Source organism: Salmo salar, chromosome 25 (genome assembly GCF_965601325.2).
Source record: "Salmo salar chromosome 25, fSalSal1, whole genome shotgun sequence".
Classification (NCBI taxonomy): domain Eukaryota; kingdom Metazoa; phylum Chordata; class Actinopteri; order Salmoniformes; family Salmonidae; genus Salmo; species Salmo salar.
The window spans coordinates 43,999,115-44,016,264 of record NC_138315.1 but is presented as its reverse complement, the minus strand read 5'-3'; the positions used below and the strand labels follow the sequence as shown (position 1 = coordinate 44,016,264).

Here is a 17,150-nt window from a genome sequence, read left to right as displayed (position 1 = left end):
TAAATTAGAGCATTGGGGGTAGAGATAAGTCTCTGCTAGGTAAAGCCCCACCTTATCTCAGCTCACTGGTCACCATAGCAGCACCCACTCATAGCATGCGCTCCAGCAGGTATATCTCATTGGTCACCCCCAAAGCCAATTCCTCCTTTGGCCGCCTTTCCTTCCAGTTCTCTGCTGCCAATGACTGGAACGAACTGCAAAAATCTCTGAAGCTGGAGACTCATATCTCCCACACTAGCTTTAAGCACCAGCTGTTAGAGCAGCTCACAGATCACTGCACCTGTACATAGCCAATCTGTAAACAGCCCATCTATCTACCTACCTCCTCCCCATACTGTATTTATTTATTTATCTTGCTCCTTTGCACCCCAGTATCTCTACTTGCACATTCATCTTCTGCACATCTACCATTCCAGTGTTTAATTGCTATATTGTAATTACTTCGCCACCATGGCCTATTTATTGCCTTAACTTACCTCATTTGCACTCACTGTATATAGACTTTTTGTTTTCTTTTGTTCTACTGTATTATTGACTGTATGTTTTGTTTATTCCATGTGTAACTCTGTGTTGTTGTATGTGTCGAATTGCTACGCTTTATCTTGGCCAGGTCGCAGTTGCAAATGAGAACTTGTTCTCAACTAGCCTACCTGGTTAAATAAAGGTGAAATAAAAATAAAAAATTGTCACGTCCTGACCAGCAGAGGGCGTATTGCTTAGTCTAGGTCAGGATGTGGCAGGGGGTTTGTGTTTGTTAAATGTTGGGTTGATGATTGGGACTTCCAATTGAAGGCAGGTGTGTATAGTTGCCTTTGATTGGAAGTCCTATATAGGTGTGTGTGTTTGTCTTTGGGGTGGTGGGGAATTGTTCTGTGTTGAGCCTATGCTTTGCCAGACTGTTGGTTGTTCGTTCATTCTCGTGGTTTGTTATTTTGGCATTCATTTTGAAAATAAATAAACATCAAGATGAGCCTGCCCATACCTGCTGCGTTTTGGTCCTCTTCTCTCCAGTACGACATTTTTAAGGATGAGTACGACTTATTCTATGACAAAAATAAAAAAGATGCCTGGGGGCTGAGACCTTTGGTTGGCTTGTGTCATTATTACGGAGCCTTAGCGATGGCCGGAGACCTTGGCTGAATATCAGACCGAAAACATTGAGCACTCGATATGTGCGTTCACGACTGAATCAAGTCAATCTCAAAAGCTAGTTGTCGAGTCATCGAGGGCTCCACTGCAACCTTCGGAAGCCTTTTTATCGAGCGGGCATCCTGTGCCGACTGTATCCCCTTGCAACAACAATAGTCACTGCTATGTCCGTCTTAAAAACAAATTCTACTTTTTCCACATTTTGTTACGTTACAGACTTAATCTAAAATGTAATAAACACATTTCCTCAGCAATCTACATACTATACTCCATAACGACAAAGCAAATACAAATTTAGACATTTTTGCAAATGTATTAAAAATAAAAAACAGAAATATCTCACTTACATAAGTATTCAGACCCTTTGCTATTAGACTCAAAATTGAGCTCAGGTGCATCCTGTTTCCATTGATCATCCTTGAGATGTTTTTACAACTTGATTGGAGTACACCTGTGGTAAATTCAATTGATTGGACATGATTTGGAAAGCACACACAGTTGACAGTGCATGTCAGAGAAAAAAACAAGCAATGAGGTAGAAGGAATTGTCTGTAGAGCTCTGAGATAGGAATGTGTCGAGGCATAGATCTGGGGAAGGGTACCAAAACATGTCTGCAGCATTGAAGGTCCCCCAAGAACACAGTGGCCTCCATCATTCTTAAATGGAAGATGTTTGGAACCGCCAAGACTCTTCTTAGCCGCCCGGCTAAACTGAGCAATCGGGGGAGAAGGGCCTTGGTCTGGGAAGTAACCAAGTACCTGATGGCCCATTTGACAGAGCTCTAGAGTTCCTTTGTGGAGATGGAAGAACCTTCCAGAAGGACAACCATTTCTTCAGCACTCCACCAATCAGGCCTTTATGGTAGAGTGGTCAGACGGAAGCCACTCCTCAGTAAAAGGCACATGACAGCCAACTTGAAGTTTGCCAAAAGACACCTAAAAACTCTCAGACCATGAGAAACAAGATTCTCTGGTCTGATGAGACCAAGATTGAACTCTTTGGCCTGAATGCCAAGCGTCACGTCTGGAGGAAACCTGGCACCATGCCTACAATGAGGCATGGTAGTGGCAGCATTATGCTGTGGGGATGTTTTTCAGCGGCAGGGACTGGGAGACTTGTCAGGATCTTGGAAATGATGAACGGAGCAAAGTACAGAGAGATCCTTGATGAAAACCTGCTCCAGAGCGCTCAGGACCTCAAGACTGGGGCGAAGGTTCACCGTCCAACAGGACAATGACCCTAAGCATACAGCCAAGACAACGCAGGAGTGGCTTCGGGACAAGTCTCTGAATGTCTTTGAGTGGCCCAGCCAGAGCCCGGGAATTGAACCTTATCAAATATCTCTGGAAAGATCTGAAAATAGCTGTGCAGCAACGCTCCCCATTCAACCTGACAGAGCTTGAGAGGATCTGCAGAGAAAAATGGGAGAAACTCTCCAAATACAGGTGTGCCTAGCTTGTAGCAACATACCCAACAAGACTCAATGCTGTAATCGCTGCAAAAGGTACTTCAACAAAGTAATGACTAAAGGGTCTGAATACTTCTGCAAATGTACTATTTTTAATTTATTTTTATACATTTGCAAACATTTCTAAAAACGTGTTTTAATCCATTTTTGAATAAGCCTGTAATGTAACAATATGTGGAAAATGTCAAGGGGTCTGAATACTTTCCAAAAGCACTGTATCACAATTAACAAGTTTTAATGTAGCAGCAACTGCCCTTTTTGCCTCGAGTCAGTGGAGTAGTATTGAGTCATCTACACTGTGCATTCAGATGACCCAAAGTTACAACTTTGAACGTAGCGATTGGTGCTTTGGAAACACTCTGAAGTACGGACTGACTGCTGGGAACAGGTCTACAACTTCATCAGCAAGCTGTCAAATTATCATAAATAAATGACAAGCTAAAGGTCCCGGAATTGTGACTGTCCTCAGCTAAACACCTTGACTCATACATCTCATACACCATGACAATACATCTCCTCAGTGCACATGATGCATAATACAGTGCCTTGCAAAAGTTTTCACCCCCTTGGTGTTTTTCCTATTTTGTTGCATTACAACCTGTAGTTTAAATGGATTTTTATTTAATGTAATGGACATACACAAAACAGTCCAAATTGGTGAAGTGAAATAAAAAAAATGACTTGTTTCAAAAGATTATACAAAATAAAAAACTGAAAAGTCGTGCGTGCATATGTATTCACCCCCTTTGCTATGAAGACCCTAAATAAGATCTGCTGCAACCAATTACCTCCAGAAGTCACATAATTAGGTAAATAAAGTCCACCTGTGTGCAATCTAAGTGTCACATGATCTGTCACATGATCTCAGTATATATACACCTGTTCTGAAAGGCCCAAAAGTCTGCAACACCACTAAGAAAGGGGCACCACCAAGCAATGAAGACCAGGAGCTCTCCAACAGGTCAGGGACAAAGTCATGGAGAAGTATAGATCAGCGTTGGGATAAAAAAATACCTGAAACTTTGAATATCCCACGGAGCACCATTAAATCCATTGTTAAAAAAATGGAAAGAATATGGCACCATAACAAACCTGCCAAGAGAGGGCCGCCCACCAAAACTCATGAACCAGGCAAAGAGGGCATTAATCAGAGAGGCAACAAAGAGACCAAAGATAACCCTGAAGGAGCTGCAAAGCTCTACAGCGGAGATTGGAGTATTTGTCCATAGGACCATTCTAAACTGTACACTCCACAGAGCTGGGCTTTACGGAAGAGTGGCCAGAAAAAAATAAGCAAACATGTTTGGTGTTCACCAAAAGCATGTGGGAGACTCCCCAAACATATGGAAGAAGGCACTCTGGTCAGATGAGACTAAAATTTAGCTTTTTGGCCATCAAGGAAAATGCTATGTCTGGCGCAAACCCAACACCTCTCATCACCCCGAGAACACCATCCCCACAGTGAAGCATGGTGGTGGCAGCATCATGCTGTGGGGATGTTCTTCCATCGGCAGGGACTGGGAAAATGATACAAATTGAAGGAATGATGGATGGTGCTAAATACAAGAAAATTCCTGAGGGAAACCTGTTTCAGTCTTCCAGAGATTTGAGACTGGGATGGAGGTTCACCTTCCAGTAGGACAATGACCCTGAGCATACTGCTAAAGCAACACTGGACTGGTTTAAGGTGAAACATTTAAATGTCTTGGAATGTCCTAGTCAAAGCCTAGACCTCAATCCAATTGAGAATCTGTGGTATGACATAAATATTGCTGTACAGCAGCAGAACCCATCCAACTTGAAGGAGCAGGAGCAGTTTTGCCTTGGAGAATGGGCAAAAATCCCAGTGGCTAGATGTGCCAAGCTTACAGAGACATAACCCAAGAGACTTGCAGCTGTAATTGCTGCAAAAGGTGACTTTGAGGGGGTGAGCTAGCTATGAGCATAGCTAGCTATGCACGCTCAAGTTTTCAGTTTGTCTTATTTCCTGTTTTTTTCACAATAAAAAATATTTTGCATCTTAAAGTGGTAGGCATGTTGTGTAAATCAAATGATACAAACCCCCCAAAAATCTATTTTAATTCCAGGTTGTAACGCAACAAAATAGGAGAAATGCCAAGGGGGGTGAGTACTTTCACAAGCCACTGTAGCAGACCTCTTCCTTTTACATTGAAATTGCCTGAGGATTAGAGATGTGCGTTTCACCAGCAGTGAGACTGCTGCTTTCACTGGTGGCACACGCTCATAAATCTCAGAGAAGGATTCCAACGACCCGTTTATGGCCGAAATCTACTTTAATAATTTAGCTCTAATCTTCGCCACTGTTTCTGCATGATAAGACATTTTTTTTGTTAGATGCAATAGCTGTCCAAGTCGTTTAGAATAGCCCATATTTTACTGTCGGAGACTGTTTTTAATGTGTTGAATTCTCTGTGAAGCCAGAGCCTGGACTGTGAAACTGTATCCCAAGTTGGAACATAATTTAGGAAAAAAATAGGGACACAGGTCAAAGCATACTGTGTAAGAGGCTTAATCGACTGTCATTAAAATGTCACTTATTTGTGGATATGGGCTACTGGGCTAAAAGGACATGACAGGAATAGACAGTCACTGTCATCTGCTGAGATCACTTTATGGTATAAATGGCCGTCTTTGCCCCCCAAAAGAACTGTTGAAGAATTTAAATATGCTGTTGTTGTATCACAAACACTGAGCACATAATGATTGCTTTGGGAGCTCCTGGGGTGAGTTAGATTTGAAGACAGGCTGTAATCAATAGTCTCTAGGACAGCTCCAGAATATGTAAGGTAACAGATAAGATGACTTACCAATATTTTTGACTGTGAACGACCAGGATGCTCTGATGGGCCTCACTCATCTAATGGCCTAAGAATTCTCATAAGTGCTGTCTTCTCATGAGTACTGTGTCCTCTTGTGGGTGCTGGGGGGGGGGGGGGGGTGAAGAATAAGAAAGTTTAGTCTTACAGCATTGAGGCTTTAGGTAAAACCGAATGGGTTATTATTCAAAGAATTGATTCTGTACCATCAACCGCCATTGGTCAATACCAAACAAGAACAAGAGAATATAGCCTAAACAAAAGAAAGAAGTGCAAACGACAGTTTGAGTCGATTATCCATCTGAAACCTCCAGATTACGGTAATGTTTAAATAGCCCGATGTCAAATACCTCAGCAAAAACCAGACAGGCATACGTACATACACTAACCCATTCAGAAAAAGTCAGTGACACTCTGGCATTTGCCGACCAGACCAGATTGAAAGTAAAATATGTTGCATAATATACACTGCTCAAAAAAATAAAGGGAACACTAAAATAACGCATCCTAGATCTGAATGAATGAAATAATCTTATTTAATACTTTTTTCTTTACATAGTTGATTGTGCTGACAACAAAATCACACAAAAGTAATCAATGGAAATCCAATTTATCAACCCATAGAGGTCTGGATTTGGAGTCACACTCAAAATGAAAGTGGAAAACCACACTACAGGCTGATCCAACTTTGATGTAATGTCCTTAAAACAAGTCAAAATGAGGCTCAGTAGTGTGTGTGGCCTCCACGTGCCTGTATGATCTCCCTACAACGCCTGGGCATGCTCCTGATGAGGTGGCGGATGATCTCCTGAGGGATCTCCTCCCAGACTTGGACTAAAGCATCCGCCAACTCCTGGACAGTCTGTGGTGCAACGTGGCGTTGGTGGATGGAGCGAGACATGATTTCCCAGATATGCTCAATTGGATTCAGGTCTGGGGAACGGGTGGGCCAGTCCATAGCATCAATGCCTTCCTCTTGCAGGAACTGCTGACACACTCCAGCCACATGAGGTCTAGCATTGTCTTGCATTAGGAGGAACCCAGGGCCAACCGCACCAGAATATGGTCTCACAAGGGGTCTGAGGATCTCATCTCGGTACCTGATGGCAGTCAGGCTACCTCTGGCGAGCACATGGAGGGCTGTGCGGCCCCCCAAAGAAATGCCACCCCACACCATGACTGACCCACCGCCAAACCGGTCATGCTGGAGGATGTTGCAGGCAGCAGAACGTTCTCCACGGCGTCTCCAGACTCTGTCACGTCTGTCACATGTGCTCAGTGTGAACCTGCTTTCATCTGTGAAGAGCACAGGGCGCCAGTGGCGAATTTGCCAATCTTGGTGTTCTCTGGCAAATGCCAAACGTCTTGCACGGTGTTGGGCTGTAAGCACAACCCCCACCTGTGGACGTCGGGCCCTCATACCACCCTCATGGAATCTGTTTCTGACCGTTTGAGCAGACACATGCACATTTGTGGCCTGCTGGAGGTCATTTTGCAGGGCTCTGGCAGTGCTCCTCCTGCTCCTCCTTGCACAAAGGCAGAGGTAGCGGTCCTGCTGCTGGGTTGTTGCCCTCCTACGGCCTCCTCCACGTCTCCTGATGTACTGGCCTGTCACCTGGTAGCGCCTCCATGCTCTGGACAGTACGCTGACAGACACAGCAAACCTTCTTGCCACAGCTCGCATTGATGTGCCATCCTGGATGAGCTGCACTACCTGAGCCACTTGTGTGGGTTGTAGACTCCGTCTCATGCTACCACTAGAGTGAAAGCACCGCCAGCATTCAAAAGTGACCAAAACATCAGCCAGGAAGCATAGGAACTGAGAAGTGGTCTGTGGTCACCACCTGCAGAACCAGTCCTTTATTGGGGGTGTCTTGCTAATTGCCTATAATTTCTACCTGTTGTCTATTCCATTTGCACAACAGCATGTGAAATTTATTGTCAATCAGTGTTGCTTCCTAAGTGGACAGTTTGATTTCACAGAAGTGTGATTGACTTGGAGTTACATTGTGTTGTTTAAGTGTTCCCTTTCTTTTTTTGAGCAGTGTATATATATATATATATATATATATATATATATTACAGACTGAGAGGAAATAGACCTTCCATTCCATAGTTGGATTAGACAACCTTAATGTAGCTATTTCAGTGTTTCTGCAGAGAAATTTCCTGCCAAAGTAAAAATCTCTACTCCCTCTCGCACTGTCAATACATCTCCAGATTCTCCACAAAACAAAAGGATGTGTTATAATACAAACTCCTAATCTTTCTCTGGCTAGAGAAAATGTATCACATGGACTTTCTGAGTGTCTCTGTTTTGATTACAAGGGTTATTCAAGTGAGACGAATCAGTACAGTAGATGATTCTTTGAATGTTCTTTGTTCTCAACTCCTTTCTCTTGCAATCCGAGGCAAGAACATATTTGCATGAGAGTATGCATAAAACTATAAAACTTATATTATTATGATTACTGCCAAAGGCACAACTAGTATTACTATCATTATGATTACTCCCAAAAGCATAACCATATTGAGATCTAAATTCAATGAGTAAGGCAAATATTGTGTTTGTGACCAGTAAAGTGCTTAACGTGAATAGTGTCCACATTATAATTATAGTAGCTTTTTCAAACCTTATATGGAGGTAGTGTCACGCCTGCTCCCGCTCTTCCTCCCCCTGGCGCTCGAGGGCGCCAGGATCCCCAGCATTACGCACTCAAGCCACCATCAGTACGCACACCTGCCTTCCCCCGTCACGCGCATCAGCGATCATTGGACTCAATTACTTGTGTCATTACCTTCCCTAGATCTGTCTCTCCCAAGCTCTGCTCCCTGCTTCGGGATTAATTGTCTCATGTCCATGTTACCAGTGTTCCGACACTGTTCCTGTCTTGTTTCCTTGTCTGTTCCTGAATGAATGTCTGACCCCTCGTACTTGCTTCTCCTGTCCGGCGTCGGCCCTTACAGGATCCCGAAGCCATCACACGAAGCATCGGGGAGTCCTGCCGTTCCGGATGGTGGTGACGTCGGTCGCAGCCGATATAAGCTAGCTCGTCGGGCTTCCACGCCCTAGCTGGCTCGAGAGGTTTCCTCGAGAGGTTGGCTCGGAAGGCGCCCATCCCACGTCGGGCCTCAGCCAGATCGTCAAGTCTTGTTTGCCCAGCCGGCTCGTCAGTCTGTTAAGTCTCGGCCGGATCATCAGGCTTCCACGCCGCAGCGGGATCGACAGGCGTTCATGCCTCAGCCGGATCATCAGGCTCCTATGCCTCAGCCGGCTCGCCAGGCTCCCACGCCCCTACCGGTTCGTGGGGAGTTCACCCCCAGCCGGCTTGCCCAGCGCCCATGTCTCGGCCGGCTCGCCCAGGTGTCACCACCAATAAATTCACAAAAAATTAGAATTTCAATTAGAATGTCTCTACGGCTGGCAATGCTTTCCTCCTAGCTACCACAACCCCGGCCAACAGCTCCGCGCCCCCCGCAGCTACTTGCCCAAGCCTCCTCAGCTTCTCCTTCACCCAAATCCAGACAGCAGATGTTCTGAAAGAGCTGCAGAACCTGGACCCATACAAATCAGCTTGGGTAGACAATCTGGACCCTCTCTTTCTAAAATGATCCGCTGCCATTGTTGCAACCCCTATGTCATGATGTTGGCCTCTTTGAGTACAGGGAGGACAGTTGACCCCCTCCCCCTTGCACCATCCCCCAACCTACCTCCCCCCACCCAGTCCCTGTGTGAAGGGGTGCTTTCCTCCTAGCTACCACAACCCCGGCCAACAGCTCCGCGCCCCCCGCAGCTACTTGCCCAAGCCTCCTCAGCTTCTCCTTCACCCAAATCCAGACAGCAGATGTTCTGAAAGAGCTGCAGAACCTGGACCCATACAAATCAGCTTGGGTAGACAATCTGGACCCTCTCTTTCTAAAATGATCCGCTGCCATTGTTGCAACCCCTATGTCATGATGTTGGCCTCTTTGAGTACAGGGAGGACAGTTGACCCCCTCCCCCTTGCACCATCCCCCAAACTACCTCCCCCCACCCAGTCCCTGTGTGAAGGGGTGGTAAAATTCCAGAGAAGAATCTCTGGCCACATGGCCCATAGAGAGACACAGGAAATTCTTCCAACTCACAGAATTGGGGAGCCAAGCGACATTTGTGTTCTGGAGAAGGTATGGAAGACTGGTGAAGAATCCAGCTACAAACTGGTCCGCTTGGTACAATTTTGTGATACTCAGAAGAGACAATATAGCCATATTACCATAAAACTGTTTATATAATAGCCTCAGCGATGGGATTTGCATCCAAATGGTTGTATAGAATGTATTAACCTCTTACATCTAGACGTTCTGCTAGCGGAAAACCCTTTCTCCCAATATCCAATGATGGGCGTGGCGTGAAATACAAATTACTCTAAAATCCGAAAACTTCCATTTTTCAAACATATGACTATTTTACAGCATTTTAAAGACAAGACTCTCGTTAATCTAACCACACTGTCCGATTTCAAAAAGGCTTTACAACGAAAGCAAAACATTAGATTATGTCAGCAGAGTACCCAGCCAGAAATAATCAGACACCCATTTTTCAAGCTAGCATATAATGTCACAAAAAACAAAACCACAGCTAAATGCAGCACTAACCTTTGATGATCTTCATCAGATGACAACCCTAGGACATTATGTTATACAATACATGCATGTTTTGTTCAATCAAGTTCATATTTATATCAAAAACCAGCTTTTTTACATTAGCATGTGACGTTCAGAACTAGCATACCCCCCGCAAACATCCGGTGAATTTACTAAATTACTCACGATAAACGTTCACAAAAAACATAACAATTATTTTAAGAATTATAGATACAGAACTCCTCTATGCACTCGATATGTCCGATTTTAAAATAGCTTTTCGGTGAAAGCACATTTTGCAATATTCTCAGCAGATAGCCCAGCCATCACGGCTAGCCATTTAGACACCGACCAAGTTTAGCCCTGATCAAACTCCGATTTACTATTACAAAAGTTTCATTACCTTTGTTGTCTTCGTCAGAATGCACTCCCAGGACTGCTACTTCAATAACAAATGTTGGTTTGGTCCAAAATAATCCATCGTTATATCCAAATTGCGGGCGTTTTGTTCGTGCGTTCCAAGACACTATCCGAAATGGTAAATCAGGGTCGCGAGCATGGCGCAATTCGTGACAAAAGATTTCTAAATATTCCATTACCGTACTTCGAAGCATGTCAACCGCTGTTTAAAATAAATTTTTATGCCATTTTTCACGTAAAAAAAGCGATAATATTCCGACCGGGAATCTCCGTTTAGCTAAACAGAGGAAAGAAAACAAAGCTTTCGGTCGACGCGGGCACGAGCCTGAGTCTCACAGTACTGTAACCAGCCACTATCCAAACACGCTACTTTGTTTCAGCCAGAGCCTGCAAAGCCACGATTCAGCATTTTGCCGCCTTCTGAGAGTCCATGTGAGCCATAGAAAGTGTCACGTAAGAGCAGAGATCCCCTGTAATAGATAGAGATAATCAACAAGGCCAAGAAATGGTCAGACAGGGTACTTCCTGTACAGAATCTTCTCAGGTTTTGGCCTGCCAAATGAGTTTTGTTATACTCACAGACACCATTCAAACAGTTTTAGAAACTTTGGAGTGTTTTCTATCCAAAGCTAATAATTATATGCATATTCTAGTTTCTGGGCAGGAGTACTAATCAGATTAAATCGGGTACGTTTTTTATCCATCCGTGAAAATACTGCCCCCTAGCCATAACAGGTTAATAAGGATAAAGCTATTTGTAATACATTGAGATGCTATGTACTGATGTTAATGTGATATAATTGTATTTCTGTACCAAGTTTAACTCAGTCATCGGCACGCCCCCAGGGACACAGACAGGACCAGGCGTCATGTGACAAGCCTGTTCTATGTTCACTATAAAACCCACCCTGATTTACATTTCTTGAGACCAGGCCTCCACTCCATTGCGAGTTGGCCAATAGGTTTGACCATCCAATTCTGCTACTGAAAGTGAACTATACCACATGTTTAACTTTTAGACTATTGATATCGACAGAATAAGAACAAGTCTTTGATATTAATTAACCTGTTGAGGGTAGGGGGCAGTATTGACACGGCTGGATAAAAAACGTACCCGATTTAATCTGGTTACTACTCCTGCCCAGTAACTAGAATATGCATATAATTATTGGCTTTGGATAGAAAACACTCCAAAGTTTCTAAAACTGTTTGAATGGTGTCTGTGAGTATAACAGAACTCAAATGGCAGGTCAAAACCTGAGAGATTCCTTTACAGGAAGTGGCCTGTCTGACCATTTATTGTCTTTCTTTGACATCTCTTTCCAAAACTTAGGATCTCTGCGGTAACGTGACACTTCCCACGGCTCCAATAGGCTCTCAGAGCCCGGGAAAAACCTGAATGTCGTCATTCCAGCCCCGGGCTGAAACACATTATCGCCTTTCTCAAGTGGCCGATCAAGGGACAGTGGGCTTAGGCGCATGCACTGGCTGCCTCCGTCTTTGTGTTTTTTCCTCTGTTTACCAAAAAGGAGATTCCCGGTCGGAATATTATCGCTTTTTTTACGAGATAAATTGCATAAAAATTGATTTTAAACAGCGGTTGACATGCTTCGAAGTACGGTAATGGAATATTTAGAATTTTTTTGTCACGAATTGCGCCATGCTCGTAACCCTGATTTACCCTTTAGGATAGTGTCTGGAACGCACGAACAAAACGCCGCTATTTGGATATAACGATGGATTATTTGGGACCAAACCAACATTTGTTATTGAAGTAGAAGTCCTGGGAGTGCATTCTGACGAAGACAACAAAGGTAATAACATTTTTGTTATAGTAAATCTGATTTTGGTGAAGGCTAAACTTGCCGGGTGTCTAAATAGCTAGCCCGTGATGGCTGGGCTATGTACTTAGAATATTGCAAAATGTGCTTTCACCAAAAAGCTATTTTAAAATCGGACATATCGAGTGCATAGAGGAGTTCTGTATCTATAATTCTTAAAATAATTCTTATGCTTTTTGTGAACGTTTATCGTGAGTAATTTAGTAAATTGTTAGTAAATATGTTAGTTCTGAACGTCACATGCTAATGTAAAAAGCTGTTTTTTGATATAAATATGAACTTGATTGAACAAAACATGCATGTATTGTATAACATAATGTCCTAGGGTTGTCATCTGATGAAGATCATCAAAGGTTAGTGCTGCATTTAGCTGTCTTCTGGGTTTTTGTGACATTATATGCTAGCTTGAAAAATGGGTGTCTGATTATTTCTGGCTGGGTACTCTGCTGACATAATCTAATGTTTTGCTTTCGTTGTAAAGCCTTTTTGAAATCGGACAGTGTGGTTAGATTAATGAGAGTCTTGTCTTTAAATAGCTGTAAAATAGTCATATGTTTGAGAAATTGAAGTAATAGGATTTTTAAGGTATTTGAAAATCGCGCCACTGGATTACACTGGCTGTTGCGTAGGTGGGACGAATTCGTCCCGCCTAGCCCAGAGAGGTTAATAGTCTGCAGCTAGAAATTATATCATTGAACGCGAAGACCAACGAAACATCCATTCTATGACGACATTAATGAATGTCGCTTTGAAAGATCCATTCTAACCGAGAGAGAGAGAGAGAGAGAGAGAGAGAGAGAGAGAGAGAGACTCTCCAACAGAACGACGCTCCAACAAGGATCCTGACGACACACTGAGCGTAAATATATATTGATTGCAATTGTTCCCGAATGAGTGAGCGTTCATGTGCAAAGGATTAGCATATCAAATGTTAATATTAATGAACTCTGTGTGCTTCCTCAACTGACCATTTATGACCCTTTGTGAACAAGACACCAGCCATGCCTGTTAGCCCACTAGGGCACATTACTCTACCAATTCTTTGTGACGATAATTACTGTTTGTATACTTTCTGTGAATTACTTAGTTTAGTAAATAAATGATTTTAAGACAATTGATGTATGGATGACTCTTAGTAAAGGCTGGGTTCGTGCAGATACAACAATTTACGACGTTTGGAATGAGACTGGACGCGAGGTAAAATACACCATTTAAACCAGAAGATAATCGGCCTATACTATAATAGAATATAATATATAATGTTATAATATAGGAAAGTTATATTAGGAAAATTATAACTTTGTAATCTGAATATTTTCCTTGGTGCCCCGATCTCCTAGTTAATTAGAATTAAACGATGAATCAGTTTGATCGCGTGATAATAATTACAGGGAGTTAATTGATAAACATGTCTTCAGTTTAATGGTACCCCAAAGACACGACACCTATTACCAGTCTGTTCAACCTCTCTTTTGTATCGTCCGAGATCCATAAAGATTGGAAAGCTTCCCCTGTCATCCCCCTCTTCAAAGGGGGGGACACTAGAACCAAACTGTTATAGATCTACATCCATCCTGCCCTGCCTTTCTAAAGTCTTCGAAAGCCAAGTTAATAAACAGATCACTGACCATTTCGAATCCCACCGTACCTTCTTCGCTGTGCAATCCGGTTTCCGAGCTGGTCATGGGTGTACCTCAGCCACGCTCAAGGTACTAAGCGATATCATAACCGCCATCGATAAAAGACAGTACTCTGCACCTGTCTTCATCGACTTAGCCAAGGCTTTCGACTCTGTCAATCACCGCATTCTTATCGGTAAACTCAACAGCCTTGGTTTCTCAAATGATTGCCTCGCCTGGTTCACCAACTACTTCTCAGACAGAGTTCAGTGTGTCAAATTGGAGGGCCTATTGTCCGGACCTCGCAGTCTCTATGGGGCTACCACAGGGTTCAATTCTCGGGCCGACTCTTTTCTCTGTATATACCAATGATGTCGCTCTTGCTGCGGGTGATTCTCTGAACCACCTCTACGCAGACGACACCGTTGTGTATACATCTGGCCCTTCTTTGGACACTGTGTTAACTAATCTCCAATTGAGCTTTAATACCATACAACACTCCTTCCGTGGCCTCCAACTGCTCTTAAACACTAGTAAAACCAAATGCATGCTTTTCAACCATTCGCTGCCCACACCCGCCCGTCCGACCTAGCAGCATCACTGCTCTGGACGGTTCTGACCTAGAATATGTGGACAACTATAAATACCTAGGTGTCTGGCTAGACTGTAAACTCTCCTTCCACACTCCTATTCAACATCTCCAATCCAAAATTAAATCTAGAATCAGCTTCCTATTTCGCAACAAAGCCTCCATCACTCACGCCGCCAAACATACCCTCGTAAAACTGATTATCCTACCGATCCTCGACTTCAGCGATGTCATTTACAAAATAGCTTCCAATACTCTACGCAGACTACCTCCAGTTTGCTATCACAGTGCCATCTGTTTTGTCACCAAAGCCCCATATACTACCCACCACTGCGACCTGTATGCTCTAGTCAGCTGGCCCTCACTACATATTCGTCGCCAGACCCACTGGCTCCAGGTCATCTATAAGTCTATGCTAGGTAAAGCTCCGCCTTATCTCAGCTCACTGGTCATGATAACACCCACCCATAGCACGCGCTCCAGCAGGTATATCTCACTGGTCATCCCCAAAGCCAACACCTCCTTTGGCCACCTTTCCTTCCAGTTCTCTGCTGCCAATGACTGGAACAAATTGCAAAAATCGCTGAAGCTGGAGACTTATATTTCCCTCACTAACTTTAAACATCAGCTCTCCGAGCAACTAACCGATCGCTGCAGCTGTACATAGCCCAAGTGTAAATAGCCCATCCAATCTACCTACCTCATCCCCATATTGTTTTTATTTACTTTTCTGCTCTTTGCACATCAGTATTTGTACTTGCACATCATCATCTGCTCATCTATCACTCCAGTGTTAATTTTCTAAATGTAATTACTTGCTTCCATGGCCTATTTATTTCCTTACCTCCTCAAGCCATTTGCACACACTGTATGTAGACTTTCTTTTTTGTATTGTGTTATTGACTGTACGCTTGTTTATTCCATGTGGAACTGTGTTGTTTGTGTCGCACTGCTTTGCTTTATCTTGGCCAGGTCGCAGTTGTAAATGAGAACTTGTTCTCAACTAGCCTACCTGGTTAAAAAAAGGTGAAATTAAAAAAAGAAGAAAACAAGTTGGGATGCCGGGTGGCGCCCCTAGAGGTGGGGGTACTGTCACGCCTGCTCCCGCTCTTCCTCCCCAGCATTACGCACTTAAGCCACCATCAGTACGCACACCTGCCTTCCCCCTGTCACACGCATCAACAATCATTCGACTCACGTGGACTCAATTACTTGTGTCATTACCTTCCTTATATCTGTCTGTTCCCAAGCTCTGTTCCCTGCGTCGGGATGAATTGCCTCATGTCTGTACGACGCTGTTCCTGTCATGTTAACTTGTCTGTTCCCGAATAAATGTCTGACTCCCCGTACCTGCATCTCCTGTCCGGCGTCGGCCCTTACATAGTGAGATACTGCAGACATACTGTTGTGTAATTTTATTACCAGCCATAGACCCAAACGAAGGAATTTTGCTGCATGTGCAAAGCTGTCAAATAGCTGTGGCTATTTGAAGAATCTCAAATATATTTTGATTTGTTTAACACTTTTGGTTACTACATGATTCCATGTGTGTTATTTCATAGTTTTGAAGTCTTCATTATTATTCTACAATGTAGGGAATAGTAAAAAAAAAAAAAACAAGGAATAAGTAGGTCTAAAACTTTTGACCGTTAGTGAAGGTGTCCAAGTGGGAAAATTCAGTGTGGAGTGCAATAGAGATTGTGTCATCTGTGGATCTGTTGGGGCAGTATGTGAATTGGAGTGGGTCCAGTGTGTCTGGGATGATGGTGTTGTGAGCCATGACCAGCCTTTCAAAGCAAAGAGTGTCAGGTCAGATACCTGGCAGTGTGGTGCCTGGACAACAACCTCTCCCTCAACATCAGCAAGAGAAAGCAGCTGATGATATTGGACTACAGGAAACGGAGGGCCGACCACACCCCCATTCACGTCGACAAGGCTGTAGTGGAACAGGTCGTGGTCTTCATGCCCCTCGGTATCCACATCACTAGGATCTATCATGGTCCAAACACACCAAAGCAGTAGTGAAGAAGGCACGACAACACCTCTTTCCCCGCAGGAGGCTCAAAAGATTTGGCATGGGCCCTCAGATCCTTCAAAATGTTTTACAGCTGTACCATTGAGAGCATCTTGACTGGCTGCATCACCGTATGGTATGGCAACTGCTTGGCATCCGATGGGAATGCGCTACAGAGGGCAGTGTGTACAGCCCAGTACATCACTGGGGCCAGAACCTCTATACCAGGCGGTGTCAGAGGAAGGCCTTATAATCAGTGGTGTAAAGTACTTAAGTATAATTATGATTACTTTAAAGTACTATTAAGTAGTTTGTTGGGGTATCTGTACTTTACTATTTTTGACTTCACCACATACCTAAAGAAAATGTACTTTTTGCTCCATAGATTCACTGACACCCAAAAGAACTAGTTACATTTTGAATGCTTAGCAGGACAGGAAAATGGTCTAATTCACATACTTACAATGTATTGGTCACATACACATGGTTAGCAGATGTTATTACAAATGTAGCGAAATGCTTGTGCTTCTAGTTCCGACAGTGCAGCAATATCTAGCAATTCCACAACAACTGCCTAATACACAGAAAT

General features: G+C 43.6%; 1 protein-coding gene across 2 annotated transcripts in view; it reads right to left on the bottom strand.

The window, feature by feature from the left end:
- LOC106586826 (PTB domain-containing engulfment adapter protein 1) overlaps nucleotides 1–17,150 on the bottom strand; it is a 190,281-nt gene that overhangs the window by 64,936 nt on the left and 108,195 nt on the right. For both annotated transcript variants that reach the window (XM_014174523.3, XM_014174530.3), the window contains exon 2: nucleotides 5,447–5,559. The gene's annotated coding sequence lies outside the window, so the exon portion shown is untranslated. The remainder of the gene's footprint in view (nucleotides 1–5,446; nucleotides 5,560–17,150) is intronic.